This window comes from Mus caroli, unplaced genomic scaffold, assembly GCF_978045245.1.
Source record: "Mus caroli unplaced genomic scaffold, Mus_caroli_1 scaffold_8, whole genome shotgun sequence".
Classification (NCBI taxonomy): domain Eukaryota; kingdom Metazoa; phylum Chordata; class Mammalia; order Rodentia; family Muridae; genus Mus; species Mus caroli.
In genome coordinates this window covers 18288597-18303419 of record NW_028227263.1, presented here as the reverse complement: position 1 = coordinate 18303419, position 14823 = coordinate 18288597, and the positions used below count along the sequence as shown (strand labels likewise).

Sequence of the window (14823 nt, the reverse complement as noted above, 5' to 3'; positions counted from 1 at the left end):
ACGGGGACCCGGAGACCTAGAAGCTCCGTCGGGAAGGCCCGGAGGAAATCTGAATCGGCTGCCTGAAGGGCCGGGCGGCCCGACACAGACCGTTATTCAGGGAACTCCCGGTGGAACTTGGGTGAGAGGCACCGGAAGATGCCTTCGGGGAAGATGGCGGCGCTGCTTCTGCACCACCGCTGCCTAGAACACAGGCAGGTTCCAGCTATCGATTTTATTGACCCGAACGCCATGCCGACTTCTTAACCTCCCTGCCCTAAAGTGTAATGGCGCTGCGAGATGGCTTCTTGCCTACTTTCCTCCTATCTATTGCATTCGTTTATTGATTGGTAGCTGAAGATCGGGCGTTCTGATTGGGTGTCAGTGAAGGCGGCCCATTTGAATGAAGCCAACGGATTCTTAAGGGCAAGAAGGTGGCTCCTGTGTCTCTAAGCAGGTAGTGAGAAGTGTTATGAATGGGAAGCTCTTCTTGTGTTCTCCAACGTTTGTTTGCCCTACTTGGAGAAGACGTTTCTACAGGTCTTCCAAAGGGAAAGTCACACAGTGACAACATGGATTTTTGAACAGCTACATCCTACGATCATAAAGGTGTCACAGCCAGGAATTCTGAAAAGTACTAGATGAGAAGGGAGCGGTGGTAACGATCTGATGCAAAAAGGCGCGTCTGGTAAAACTGAATGACTAGAATGGTAAGTTGACTGGGCTTGTACCTTGGGCAGCTCCTGAGTAGTCTATAGAAGTGAATGGCCTACCTGGATACCAAGAAAGTTCGCTTGTTTAGAGGTGAGACTAATAGCTTTGGGCTTACCCTTTCTTTGTACAGTGGAATGCACATTTAGGCTACCAGGGGGAACAAAAGGCAGATGGCTAGTTGATCCTTTCATTTATAACGAAGCAGGGAAACCACCTCTGTACCGTTGCTTTCCTAAATAGTGCAGCGGTGTCAACATGTGTCAGGAGTGCATGGACAACAAAGACCCTGTTTTTAAATGAAGAGTGTATAGCCCAGTGGCAGGCATTTGCCTAGCATGCATGGGGCCCAAAGTTCTATAAAAGTATTTTTAAAATAGATACCCAGGACTGGGTATGAAGCCGAACCTGTGGCCTCCCTTCCCCCAGCCTGGAACCTGCCTGCTCAAGGGTGGAGCTACCGGCTCATTCGTCCTGCCACGCCTACCTACTGCTGGAACCTGCCTTTGCTGCCTGGAGTCACACACGTGTTCGTCCTGCTACTGGACCCCGAGTTACTTGGCGGGAAATTGGGTTCCCTCCCCCTTCCTTTATAAACTGAGTGTCTGGAAATATTAAATTGAGTCTTGATCAGAGTCTTGTCTTGACTCCATTGTTTCTTCCGCCCCGTCTAGTTTCCTCTCTTTGCAGGGAACTGCCATTTTCAGTTGAACCGTTCGTGTTGTGGACCGCGGGCGGGCCGCAACACGAACCTATTGCTCCTTTCTGAATAATTATCAGGTAACCAGTAAGGAAGACTGCACAGAGGGTAAAGAGGATTCGCACGTCTAGAGGCCACACAGAGAGGCTGTGCCTTCGCTGCTGAGAGCCAGCCAAGCACCTGGACTATTGGAGTAGATGCTGTCTGAAACTTAATGTCTAGAGTCCTGGACTGCCCCTCTCCATAGAGAAGTACAACAAAAATTATAAGACAGCTGGGTGCAGTGCACGCACCATTAATTCCCAGCACTTGGGAGGCAAAGGCAGGTAGATCTCTTGAGTTTGAGGACATCCTGGTCTACAGAGTGAGTTCCAGGCTATCCGGGGCTATCTCAAAACCAGCCTGCCTCAAAAAACAAATGAACAATAAAAGCCCCACAAATCTGGATCAGCTTCCTCAAAATCTGTTACTAGACATAGGAATAAAATCCAAACATGGAATGTCTTCTTTGTGGCACTAGCAACTTTTATGTTGGGCAAAAAGCTTTAAGACTAATTTCTCGCCGGGCGTTGGTGGCGCACGCCTTTAATCCCAGCACTCGGGAGGCAGAGGCAGGCGGATTTCTGAGTTCGAGGCCAGCCTGGTCTACAGAGTGAGTTCCAGGACAGCCAGGGCTACACAGAGAAACCCTGTCTCGAAAAGCCAAAAAAAAAAAAAAAAAGACTAATTTCTTCACAGCTGGAGAAGTGGCTCAGTGGTTAAGAGCACTTGTTCTGGGGCTGGAGAGATAGCTCAGCAGTTAAGAGCACTGACTGCTCTTCTGAAGGTCCTGAGTTCAAATCCCAGCAACCATATGGTGGCTCACAACCATCTGTGACGAGATCAGATGCCCTCTTCTGGTGCATCTGAAAACAGCTACAGTGTAGTTACATAAAATAAATAAATAAGAAAAAAAAGAAAAAAAGGAGCACTTGTCCTTACAGAGGACCAAGATTCTGTTTCTAGCACTCACATGGTGGCTAACAATCATCTGTAACTGTATTCCAAGAAATCTGCCACTGTGTCTTCCAGCAGTAGCAGGTACATATGTGATACACAAATATACAGTCACACAAAACACCCATATTCATAAAGTAAATATTTTAAAAAAGATTCAGTCCATGGTTCATGCTCAGTGACTGCCAGCACCGAGAAATGCAACCTTAAATGTTAACACACTTTGATTTCACAGACTGCCTAAGGGATCACTTCACTGTAAACCCAGACTAGGACAAGCAATATCCGTCCTAGAAGGAAGTAGAAAACTACTTATTAATGAAAACAATAATTGCCTCTTCTTCTTTTTCAGATAGGGCCTCATGTTGTCCAGGCTAGCCTCAACACTATGCAGCCGAGGATGACCAAGAACTTCCGGTCCTCCTACCTCCTAACTCCTGCATGCTCAATTACAAGTATGCACAGCATACCCAGTTTTATTTGGTGCCGGATGAAACTCAGGACGTTATGCAAACCAGGTGTCTTAAAGTTTCTATTGCTGTGATGAAACACCATGACCAAAAAGCAAGTTGGAGGGGAAAGGGTTTATTTGGCTTACACTTCTATATCATTGTTCATCACTGAAGGAAGTCAGGACAGGAACTCAAGCAGGGCTGGAATCGGGAGGCAGGAGCTGATACAGAGACCAGGGAGGGTTGCTACTTACTGGCTTGCTCTCCATGGCTTGCTCAGCCTGCTTTCTTACAGAACTCCAGACTACCAGCCCAGGGATGGCATCACACTCAATGAGCTGAACCCTCCCCCATCAATCACTGATCATAGCCCACCCTAACAAATCTGTGCAATCTAGCTTCGGACTGTCCTTTTCTGACTGACATGTTCTTCACTGATGCATCTCAGCATGCTAACACAAGTCCTATCACTAAGCCACGTAGCCAGAACTCACTGAATACAGCTCTGATGACTCCTACAACCACTCTCCAACAGGGGACTTCCTAGTTCCTACTGCTCTTGTCACTTTGTGCATCTTTCCTTTTTCTTTTGCCCCTGCACACTCTGCATGCCTTTCTCCAATACACATCTTATGTTCTGAGTTCTTTCACAGACCCTGACCCATACCAGTAACAACCATATTTCTGGAACCTACTTGAAAGATGAATTCCCTATTATAGGGACTACCCAGGAAGTGGTCCTCTAGACTTTTGCTAGGCTGGTGGACTTTCACAGTATACTGTCTCTGGAAGCTTTCCCACAGCTGGTACAAGGAAAGTTTACTAGTTTTGGAACCATTTAACCAAATACTTGCAGAAACAAGGGAGGGTAAACTCACTTTGGCTCACAGTTTCAGACAGTTTGGTCCATGGTGGCTTGGCTTCATGCACTTGAGCAGAACATTATAGAGGCAAGAATATGTAGAGGAGGAAAGGAGGAGGAGGCGGCGGCGGCTGTTCACTTTACATCAGACAAGAGCAGAGGAGGAATAGGAAGGACTCACCCACAGGGATGTCCTTCTCCAGCTGGATCCTCTCACCTTCTAAACTTTCCAGAACCTGCCAAACTAGCACCACCCCAGCGTTCAACACTGAGCCCATGGGGGAGAGTTCATATTTAAAGCATAACAATGTCTTGTCAGTTGTCTGCCTGTGGCTGAACAGCAGTGAGTTGAGAGGCAGAAGAATTCGGTATAGCATGTGCCAAACCCTGTTTACCACCTGTGCGCACACAAGCCTATGACTGGCTGTAGGAGCCTCTGTGACAGATGCACTTACCCTTAATTAAGTCACCAGTAGAGCACCTCTCTTTGTGTATGACCTGTGAAATGAAGGAAGTTTCCCAGCTGGCATAGTGAGTGCCAGATTATAGGCAATGTTGGCAGTAACCTTGGAAGCTCTTGTCAGTGGCTGGCCAGAAGGGAGAGGTAGGCACAGTGGCACCCACAGTCTCTGCATGGATGGACTCAGGTAGGAAATACAGCCACAGCTGGGACAAGGTGTACACTATGTCCCCTGCATGCAGGAACTGGTGCTGGACCAGATGAGCTTTCTGAGAGAAGTCAGTACAAGGGCTGGAGTTGTATTTTAGTGGTACAATGCTTACCAATCATGCATTGGGACTCAGGGTTCCATCCATAGAACTGTTAAAAATATATAAAAATAAAGCAAAGAGCATAGTGTTGTGAGGCGGGGCCTCGGCCAGAACAGAGAGACATGTGAGCATTATCATTGCTTGGTAGCTGAGAATCTGAAGAACGTCCAGCTGTAGGCCTTGCACTAAGCTGTGGAGAGAGTTTAGAATCCTAACAAGTCTATATAAAAGTACACGATCCAGGTGTTTTACAAGCCATAAGCATAAATCAGGCAGGTTTATAGCTATAATAATTTTTTCCCCAGCTATGAAGTTCCTTGTTTCTTGCTGTTTCTCCTGGCCATGCAGTTCATGGCACCTTCCTCTACCTCCATCTTCCTCACTCCTTCTCTACCTGCAAACTCACCTCACTCTAACCTCCAGTCCCACCTTTCTCTCTCCACTGCCCATTCACAGGCCCTAGCTTTTTAATTGACCAGTTAAATTGGGGAAGAAGGTTCACATAGCATCACTTTTTGTACGTGAGGATCTGCACATTAGGGGCAACCACAATCTTGAGAAACCAGTACTTAGAGTTAGAATCCAAGTAACACCAGTCCAGCCCACTCCACTACGTCACTCCACAGGGTCTTGCCATACTTCCATAGTGAGTCCTCCCTTAAGTAGGCTGTATCAAGGGTGAAGTTTCCTCTTCTTTTCAAACAAGGTTTCATTATGTAGCCAAGGTGACTCTTCTCCTTCCTCCCAAATGTAGGGTTACAGGCATGCACCACTGCCTCTGCTTTCACCTCGGTTCTTGAGTCTCTTTTTGTTTTCACATTTAACTCTAGTTTTTTGTAAAACAAGAGAGTTGAGATCTGTTCTTTTGAGGACAACCTGGTCTACATAGTGAGTTCCAGAATAGCCAGGACAAAATAGAAAGAAACTGTCTGAAAAGGCCAAAAAGGAAAGAAACAAAGAGAAAAAAAATTGTCTTTAGGGGGTGGCAATTGGGCAGTTGTGTGTGAACCCAGAACAGTACCAAAGCTTGTTCATTCAAGGCACAGGACTTTTGTGGGGGCTCTTTATTCAGAAGCCACATCTAGTGCAGGAGAAGCAGCAGTTTTCTATTTAAGGAAGATGAAGAGGAGGACGAAGAGAAGGAGGAGGGGGAGACAGGGAAAGGTACAGAGGCACAGGAAGGAAAGGTCTAAGTGTTCCTGCTCAGATGGAAGGGAATCCTGGGACTCAGGAGCTGAAGAACCACAGCTCTGAGAGGAAGCCTTCTCAGCAGAAGTGTTGCAGCTCCTAGAAAGGGTATCCCCAGCTGAACTGAGGAACCTCTGCCACTCTATTTCTTCAAGTCTTCCTCCTCTTTTTCTTTTTCTTCTTCTTCTTTTTTTTTTTTTTTTTTTTTTTTTTGGTTTTTTCGAGACAGGGTTTCTCTGTGTAGCCCTGGCTGTCCTGGAACTCACTCTGTAGACCAGGCTGGCCTTGAACGCAGAAATCCACCTGCCTCTGTCTCCCGAGTGCTGGGATTAAAGGCGTGCGTCACCATGCTCGGCTTTAAAAAAAAAAAAAAATTCCCTCCTCTTCTTTGCTTCTTCCGAGAAGAGAGTCACACCAAGCAACAAATATCATAAAAGAGATTTGTTTGAAGGGTCCAGGGTGTGGAGGGATGATGATTCCAGGAATGGCTGCCTCCCCTCCCAGGAGAGGACAGGAGCGAATTGAACAAAGGACGGGGCTGATAGAGGGTTGTTTTAGGGGGCAGAGCTTTTCAGGGCAGAGCTTTCCAGAGTGAGGATTGGTGGGTCTCCTGCTCGGGGACTGGTAGGTTTTTCACCCCCATTCCCTGCATCAGGTCCATAGGTTAGGATGAGGGGACCTTCCTGGCCACAGACAGCTTTGACTGAGGTGTCATCACTGCAGAGCTGCTTGGAGAGCCTGGAAAGAAGGAGGCGCCACCGTGGACAGCTCCTGGGACCACTGCAGGCTGAGGCAGGAAAGGAGTTGCCTCCACCGTGGACAGCTCCTATGAAGCTACCTCCTGTCAGGCTGCAGGCTGAGGCAGGAACAGGAGTTGCTGCCATTTTGACAGCTCCTGCAGCCTGCTGTTAAGAGACTACAAAAGAAGTCCTTACACTTGAGTCTAACAGAAGCCTCTAGCTATCTGAAATGCAAGAATTAAGATCTTCTATGAAAGTTTCTGTCTTAGTTTATTGCTATGAAAAGACACAATGACCATGGCAACTCTATAAAAGAAAACATTTAATTGGGGCTGGCTTACAGTTCCAGAGCGTTAGTTCATTGTCATTATAGCAGGAAGCATAGCAGCTTATAGGCAGACATGGTGCTGGAGAAGTACCTGAGAGTTCTACTTCTTGATCTGAAGGCAGAAGGCAGAGACTGTGCACCACACTGGGTGTAACTTGAACATATGACACCTCAAAGCCCAGCCCAACAGTGACACTCTTTCTCAAGGCCACACCACATAATAGTGCCACTCCCTATGGGACAACCATTCAAACACTTCAGTTTGTGGCAGCCATTCCTATTCAAACCACCACCGTTGTAAAGGGATTTTAATCCAGCTACAAGGTTACTCTGGCAGGAATACAGACATGCCCTTAGCACACACCTGTCATACCTCTGGCTGAAATATAGATCCACCCTTAATACACAGTTTTAATCCTAAATAACGAAGGTAAAGTTAGATGGTAGAAGGAAGCATCCATGTTTGAAAGTTACTTCTAATTGAGGATCAGACAAAGTGATGAATCAGAGGAAGAATTGACAAAATGAGTCAGAGATTGGATACACACAACTTGTGGTCTCCCTTTTCCCAGCCTGGAACCTGCTTGCTCAAGGGTGGAGTTTCGTTCTGCCACGCCCACTGCTGGACCCTGTTGCTTTGCTGCTTAGAGCCACACATGTGTTCATCCTGCTACTGGATCCCGAGATTGTTTGGCGGGAAATCGGGTTCCCTCCCCCTTCCTTTATAACTGAGTGTCTAAAAAAGTAAAATTGAGCTTTGATCAGAATGCTGTCTTAGCTGCAATTCTTTCTCTCGCCGCCTAGCCCCTCTTCTAGGTTTCCAAAATGCCTTTCCAGGCTAGAACCCAGGCTGTGATCTGCTGGCCGGACACAACAACAACTCACACCAGAAGAGACAAAGAGGAGAGGTGACTTTAGAAAGCAGGGCAGAGAGAGAAAGCAGTTTTCCTGGGGCAGTTATAAATAGATTGCAGAGAGAGAACAAGGTAGATGCAGGTGAAGACAGAATGAGCCAGAGAATGAGAAGGAACCAGAGATTAGAACAGATTGCCAGAGTTAGTTTGAGGCCAAGCAGAGCAATTCAGCCAAAGACTGAGAAAGAAGCCAGATTGAATTAGTCGGCGTAGAGAGGTGTTTGAGCCAGAACAGCTGAGTTAAACCAGCCAACAGAGGTCAGAAAGAACAGGAAAGGGTGAGAATATTCTGCAGTAAGTCTCAGAGAGGGTGAAGACATTCTAGGCCTAGATAAGACTTTATGGAGGCTGGAAGCTTCCAAGATTAGGCCTGGGTTAGCAGACTAAAGCAGTAAGCCTTGGAGATGACGATTATGACGGAGGAATAAAAGTCATTTTTCCCACTTGCCAATAGCAGGGAGACAGTGTTTCTTGCACAGATCTCTGTGTCAGCCCGGCAAGGTAATGCGCATGGTTGACCTCAGCACCCAGGAGGCAGAAGCTGGAGCTCTGCATTCAAAGCCAACTTGGCTGTAATTTTTTATAGCATGTGTGTCTGTGCTGTAGTGTGATTTGCTTTATGTGCCTGGCCCTTTAATAGAAACGATGCCCTTCCTTCTATGTGAGCTGCCTCCTTAGAATCCTGGGGACAGGTTTGGATATAAAAAGACAGCAGAGGCTGCTGCCAGGCCAGGGAAATCTGATTTTGAACTTATCAGGGCAACCCCAGGAAGTGCAGGATTGGACCTCTGTTCTACCATCCACACAGTATTAGCCCAAGAAATGCAAGTTCAAACCCTGCCTACAGGAGTTTTTGGACCTTTACCTGCAGAAACTTGGGGTTTCTTCTAGGACAAAGCAGTACTATTGTAAAAGGACACAGATTTATCCAGGTGTTATAGATAATGATTATGAGGGAGAAATTAAAATTATGGCTGCTTCCCTCATGGTATTATAACTATCTGGTAACCAAAGAATTGCTCAGCTTATTTTAGTTCCCTTGCATCTGCTACCTTCCAGGTTTGTTAGGAGTAGAGAGGACAGAGTGGCTTTGGTTCCTCTGATGTGTACTGGGTTAAATCTTTTACTAGTAAGAGACCTAAACCTTAAATTAGTCATTGAAGGAAAAAGCTTTGAAGGATTAATACTGGGGCTGATGTAACAATTATTAGAGGACAAGATTGCCCTTCAACTTGGCCTTTATCTGATACACTCATTCACCTCCAAGGGATTGGTTATGCCAATAACCCAAAACAAAACTCTAAACTTCTAACCTGGAGAGGTGAGGAGGGCAATTCAGGACAAATTTAGCCTTGTGTCATGTCAAATTTGCCTATTACCCTCTGGGGAAAAGATCTCTTGTCACAGATGGGTCTTATAATGTGTAGTCCTAATGAGGCAGTGACTAAGCAGATGCTAGGACAAGAATTTTTGCCTGGTCAGGGGCTAGGAAAGGAAGGACATGACATTAAGACATTTAAAGGTCCTCACTCTAAAACTAGAGGTGTAGGGTATTTTTCCATAATGGCCACTATCTTGCCTGAATCTCATGCTGATAAAATTCAATGGCTTAATATTCCAGTGTGGGTTGATCAGTGGTCTTTATCTAAAGAAAAAATAGAAGCCACATCTTCGATAGTGCAGGAGCAGCCAGAGGCAGGGCATCTAAGAGAATCTCAGCCACCATGGAATACTCCAAAATTTGTTATCCAGAAAAAATCTGGTAAATGGAGATTGTTACAAGATCTAAGAAAGGTTAATGAAACCATGGTACCTATGGGAGCTTTACAACCTGGGCTTCCGTCTCCAGCGGCCATTCCTAAAGGATATTATAAAACTGTGGTAGATCTGAAGGATGGTTTCTTTACGATTCCTTTGCACCCTGAGGACTGTGAAAGATTTGCTTTTAGTGTTCCTTCTATTAATTGTAAGGAACCCATGAAAAGATATCAAAGGACAGTTCTTCCTCAGGGCATGGCTAATAGTCCTGCCTTATGTCAAAAGTTTGGGGCTGGTGAGATGGCTCAGTGGGTAAGAGCACCCGACTGCTCTTCCAAAGGTCCAGAGTTCAAATCCCAGCAACCACATGGTGGCTAACAACCATCCATAACAAGATCTGGCGCCCTCTTCTGGAGTGTCTGAAGACAGCTACAGTGTACTTACACTGTAATAAATAAATAAATCTTTAAAAAAATAATAATAAATAAATAAATCTTTTTTTTTTTTTTTTTTTTTTTTTTGGTTTTTCGAGACAGGGTTTCTCTGTATAGCCCTGGCTGTCCTGGAACTCCCTCCGTAGACCAGGCTGGCCTCGAACTCAGAAATCCGCCTGCCTCTGCCTCCCGAGTGCTGGGATTAAAGGCGTGCACCACCACCGCCCAGCTTAAATAAATCTTTAAAAAAAAAACAAAAAAACAAAAGTTTGTGGCACAAGCCATTCAGCCTGTAAGACAGCAATGGCCAATGATATACATCATTCATTACACAGATGATGTCTTAATGGCGGGAAAAGATACTCAGGACTTGCCTTTTTTTGTTGGTTGTTTTTGTTTTTTGTTTTTTTCTGGTTTTTCGAGACAGGGTTTCTCTGTGTAGCCCTGTCTCTCCTGAAACTCACTCTGTTGACCAGGCTGACCTTGAACTCAGAAATCTACCTGCCTCTGCCTCCTGAGTGCTGGGATTAAAGCCCAGCCCATGCCCAGCTTGCTCCTAACTTTTGACTTTGTATTTTTAGCAGATTGGTTGCTTTCACATAGGATCGTCTTTGGCGAGCTCAGTCATTCACTATGGCAGTTATTCATCGCTATGAAGAGATGCACTGAGTGCATGTTGTGGCTTTGGTCTGAATGGGACAAAGATGTGCTATGAGGGCCGGCAGTCAAAGACGGCCACTGATGTTCTATGACTCTTATCAATCTAAGACAGAGGCATGTGTCAAGAGACTGTGTCTGTTCATAATAAACACTGAAAGGAGCAGGGCAGTGGTGGCGCACGCCTTTAATCTCAGCACTTGGGAGGCAGAGGCAGGTGGATTTCTGAGTTTGAGGGCAGCCCTGTCTACAGAGTGAGATCCAGGACAGCCAGGGCTATACAGAAAAACCCTGTCTCGAAAAACTGTAAAAATTTTTTTAAAAAATTAAAAATAAATAAATAAAAAGACCCCCACAAAAAACCCTAAAACCATAAAAAAAAAAACTAAAATACTTTTTTTTTTTTTTTTTTTTTGGTTTTTCGAGACAGGGTTTCTCTGTATAGCCCTGGCTGTCCTGGAACTCACTCTGTAGACCAGGCTGGCATCGAACTCAGAAATTCGCCTGCCTCTGCCTCCCGAGCATAAGTAAATCTTATGCCCCAGTCCAGCTAATTTTTAATAAATAAAAAGAGAAGAACTGTGACCTTTCCCCAGCCCTGAGCTGGCTGAATCAGACCTTGTTTGCCACAGTCGCCTAGCCCACCTAGGGTGGAGTCTTCCTATTGTCCTGCCACATCTGCAGCTTCCTGTAAGAAGCCACTACCTGCTTAGCAGCTGAGCTTGTCTTCCTTAGGCAATCCTGGCAAAGTGGGGATGGGTTCCCACCTTTAAATTTAGACTTAAGAATTAAACATTGGGGGCTGGCGAGATGGCTCAGTGGTTAAGAGTGAAGACTGCTCTTCTGGAAGTCCCGAGTTCAAATCCCAGCAACCACACGATGGCTCACAACCATCCATAACGAGATCTGACGCCCTCTTCTGGTGTGTCTGAAGACAACTACAGTGTACTTACATATAATAAATAAATCTTTAAAAAAAAAAAGAATTAAACATTGGACCTTGATCAGAAATGTTGTCTTGGTTTCATTCCTCTCTCATCCCTCCTTCTCATCCATTTCCAGCTCTCTCCTTCCAGATACCCACTTCTCCATGGTCACTGGTGGCTACTACATCCCTTCATTTTGGGGTTTAGTTAATTACAAAAGTAATCAAGTTGACAACCAAGAATAGCCATCACATAGAGATTCGCCCTATTAGTTCTGTTCTTTTAGAGCACCCTGACTAATACAGCTTCATAGCCAGACCCTGTCTCCCAGGCTCTAGTGGCACATGCCTGTAGCCCTAGCATTTGAGAGGTTGATAGAATTTGGAGGTCAAGATCAAATTTGGGGCCAGCGTGGGCTACATGAGATTCTGTCCAAAACAAATAGACAAAAACATCTGCACCTCCTTTCTCCCTTGAAGCTTTCATTATGCCAACAGGACGGATTTGGCAAAATGCTCCTTACAGAATGTTGCTTGCTTCCATGCCATCATCTTTCTATGAATACAGTGATGTCAGAGTTTTGCTTGGAGTTTTCTCCTCTCTCTCTATTTTTTCAGCTAATGTTCATGAAACGTGAGTATTTGGATCTGTGCTACTAACAAAGGAAAGCCTTGCTCAACAAAGTGTATTTGATCTACATCAATAATCTGGCATAGATGAAAGAAGGGTTTATAGAGAGTCACTGGGAAAGAGATAGGTATAAGGGATCAGTAAGCGTGGAAGGAGATATGAGAGGATTAGAGGAGACAGCAGCCAGAATGCACTATATACATATAAAATTGTCAAAGGACTTAATTTTAAAAAGTATACTCTTAAAAGTGTATGTTTTTCTTTATATGTCTGAGTGTTTTGCTTATGTGTGTGTGTGCACGAGAATACCTAGTACAGAGGGTAGCAGTTAGCACCAGATCCCCTGGCACTCAAGTGACAGAGAGTTGTAAGCAACCATATGGGTGCTGGAGACCCAACATGGGTCCTCTGCAAGTGCAGGTGTTCTAATCACTGAGATATCCATCTTTCTAGCTCTAAAGTATATTTAAGAAAAATATGTCATGCCATTTTTTTTCCTGAGACAAGTTTTCTCTGTGTAGCCCAGACTGTCCTCAAATTCAGACATTTGCTTGCTTCTGCTTCCCAGGTGCTGGGATTGAAGCTGTGCGCCACCACCGCCAGTGCAACACCATCTTGTTTACCCTTTGCTAAAAAATAGAATCAAGTTCCTCATTGGCTAATGTTTTGTCAACTTGAAGGAGCCGACTCAGTGGGCAAATGTGCTTGCCACCAAGCCTGACAACTTGAGCTCTATCCTTGGGACCCACATGGTAGACATATTGTCTTCTGATCTCCATACATGCACAGTGATACATGTGCCCCCATACATAAGGACACATGGGATGGCTAATCTTGGTTATCAACTTGACTACATCTAGAACTAAAACCCAAGCTGGGCATGTCTAAAAAAAAACCCTCTGAGGGATTTTTTTTCTTGGTTACATTATTTGAGTTATAAGACCTTTCCTCAATCTGGGCCATTCCTTCTGGTGGCAGCCCACATAAAAGGACATGGGAGAAGGAATTCATCTGTCCTGGTCCTGAGCCATCCCTTCACTGGTGTTAGAACCTACTTCTTCAGGATTCCAACACAGACTGAAGACCAGCAGCTCTCTAGGACTTCCCTGGGACTCCAGCACCAGACGGGACTGCGAGACAGCCAGTCTTCTGAACTGAACAACTACTTGATCCTGGCCCTTTCAGTCAGGAGACAGCCACTGTTGGGCTACTAGGACCACAGCCTCTAAGCCACTCTAATAAATCCCATATATGTATATTCATTGTAACCGTTCTATTCCTTTAGAGAACCCTAACTAATACAACACACAAATAAACATACCTCTTTGTTTGTCTGGTTTTCCAGACTGGGTTTGTGTAGCCTATGCTGTCCTAGAACTAATTCTGTAGACTAGGCTGGCTTTGAACTCAGAGATCCACCTGTCTCTATTTCCTGAGTATTGGGGTTAAAGGTATGTCCCACCACCACTTGGCAATAAACATACATATTTGTTGTTTTGCTTGTTTGGTTTTTTTTTTGTTTTGTTTTGTTTTTCCAGTCAGGGTTTATCAGTTTAACAGCCTTGGTTATTCTGGAACTAAGTCTGTAGACCAGGCTGGCCTCAAACTCACAAAGATCTGAAAAACATACTTTTTTTTAAAAGTTTTTTTTTTTTTTTTTCTCTTTAAAAAGATCAACCGAGCCAGGCAGTGGTGGCACATGCCTTTGATTCCAGCACTCGGGAGGCAGAGGCAGGCGGATTTCTGAGTTTGAGGTCAGCCTGGTCTACAGAGTGAGTTCCAGGACAGCCAGGGCTACACAGAGAAACCCTGTCTGCAAAACCAAAACCAAACCAAAACAAAAAGATCAATTGAGGAAGACACCCAACAATGGTTTCTGACCTCCACATACCAACACTCGCACACAGAGACAGGGAGAGAACAACAGATAATTCTAGGGGAGTTAGGAGCTTTGGTTAGGTGGTAAAGGCACATTCACAGTGCAGATGCCAGTAAATGACCACTTCTTCCCCACCAGTAGTCCAGCTCCTAACAAAAGGTCCTTTGGAGCAGGCTCTGCAGCATTAGGATCGACTGCTTATCTCTTATTCCAGAAGACTGCCTGACACCCTGCAGAGGACAGGCTCCTCTTCCAAGAGTTACTTCTGCCAGTTCAGAACAGGAAGGACAATGAACCGGCTCCACCAAGCAACCCCAGGTTGGTTATATTAGTCGCCTTCTGAGTGGCCTGCAGACACTACCTAGGAAGAAAGGAGGAGGGGGGGGGGGAGAGAGAGGAGGAGGAGAGGGAGGGAGGGGAGAGAAATGCTAGTGAATGAAGCTCACCGCACCCAGCCTTCTCTCCACTTAGGCTGTTCCCAGTCTCTCCAGAAGCTGAATTGGAAGCTAGAGGCCACATCAGGCCTACTCTTTAACTTGGGATCTTCAGGTTTTTCGTCCCGCCATCCCGACTTCCGGAACCTCAATCCTAAGGAACTTAAACCTAAGAAAATGGGAAATTCCCAAATCCTTAACATTTAATCGATATTCACGGGCGTTAAGAACAAGAAAAATCACGTTAGGTGGAGAAACTTTAGCTTCCCTACACTTGTCCAAATATAACAAGAAACGTGACCTAGTAGTTGCTCGCTGACCAGCCTTTGAAAAATGACGCTTTTCGGTCGACTAGTGCTAAAACCAGACTGCCCTCAATTAAAATGGCGGTGCAGGCACAATTGAGCTTCTTTGCCCCTAGGTATTATGGCGGGCAGGAGATTTCACGCAGTTTCTCCTAACCC

At 45.4% G+C, this 14823-nt stretch overlaps 1 long non-coding RNA gene across 1 annotated transcript; it reads right to left on the bottom strand.

Annotated features, from left to right (window-relative positions):
• Positions 1 to 6704: 6704 nt before the first annotated feature.
• LOC147002851 (uncharacterized) lies at positions 6705 to 14791 on the bottom strand. The gene is made up of 2 exons (XR_015047809.1): positions 14377 to 14791; positions 6705 to 7463 (listed from the first exon to the last, which is right to left on the bottom strand). It is a non-coding gene; the product is annotated as an uncharacterized LOC147002851 (long non-coding RNA).
• Between the last annotated feature and the right edge of the window lie 32 nt (positions 14792 to 14823).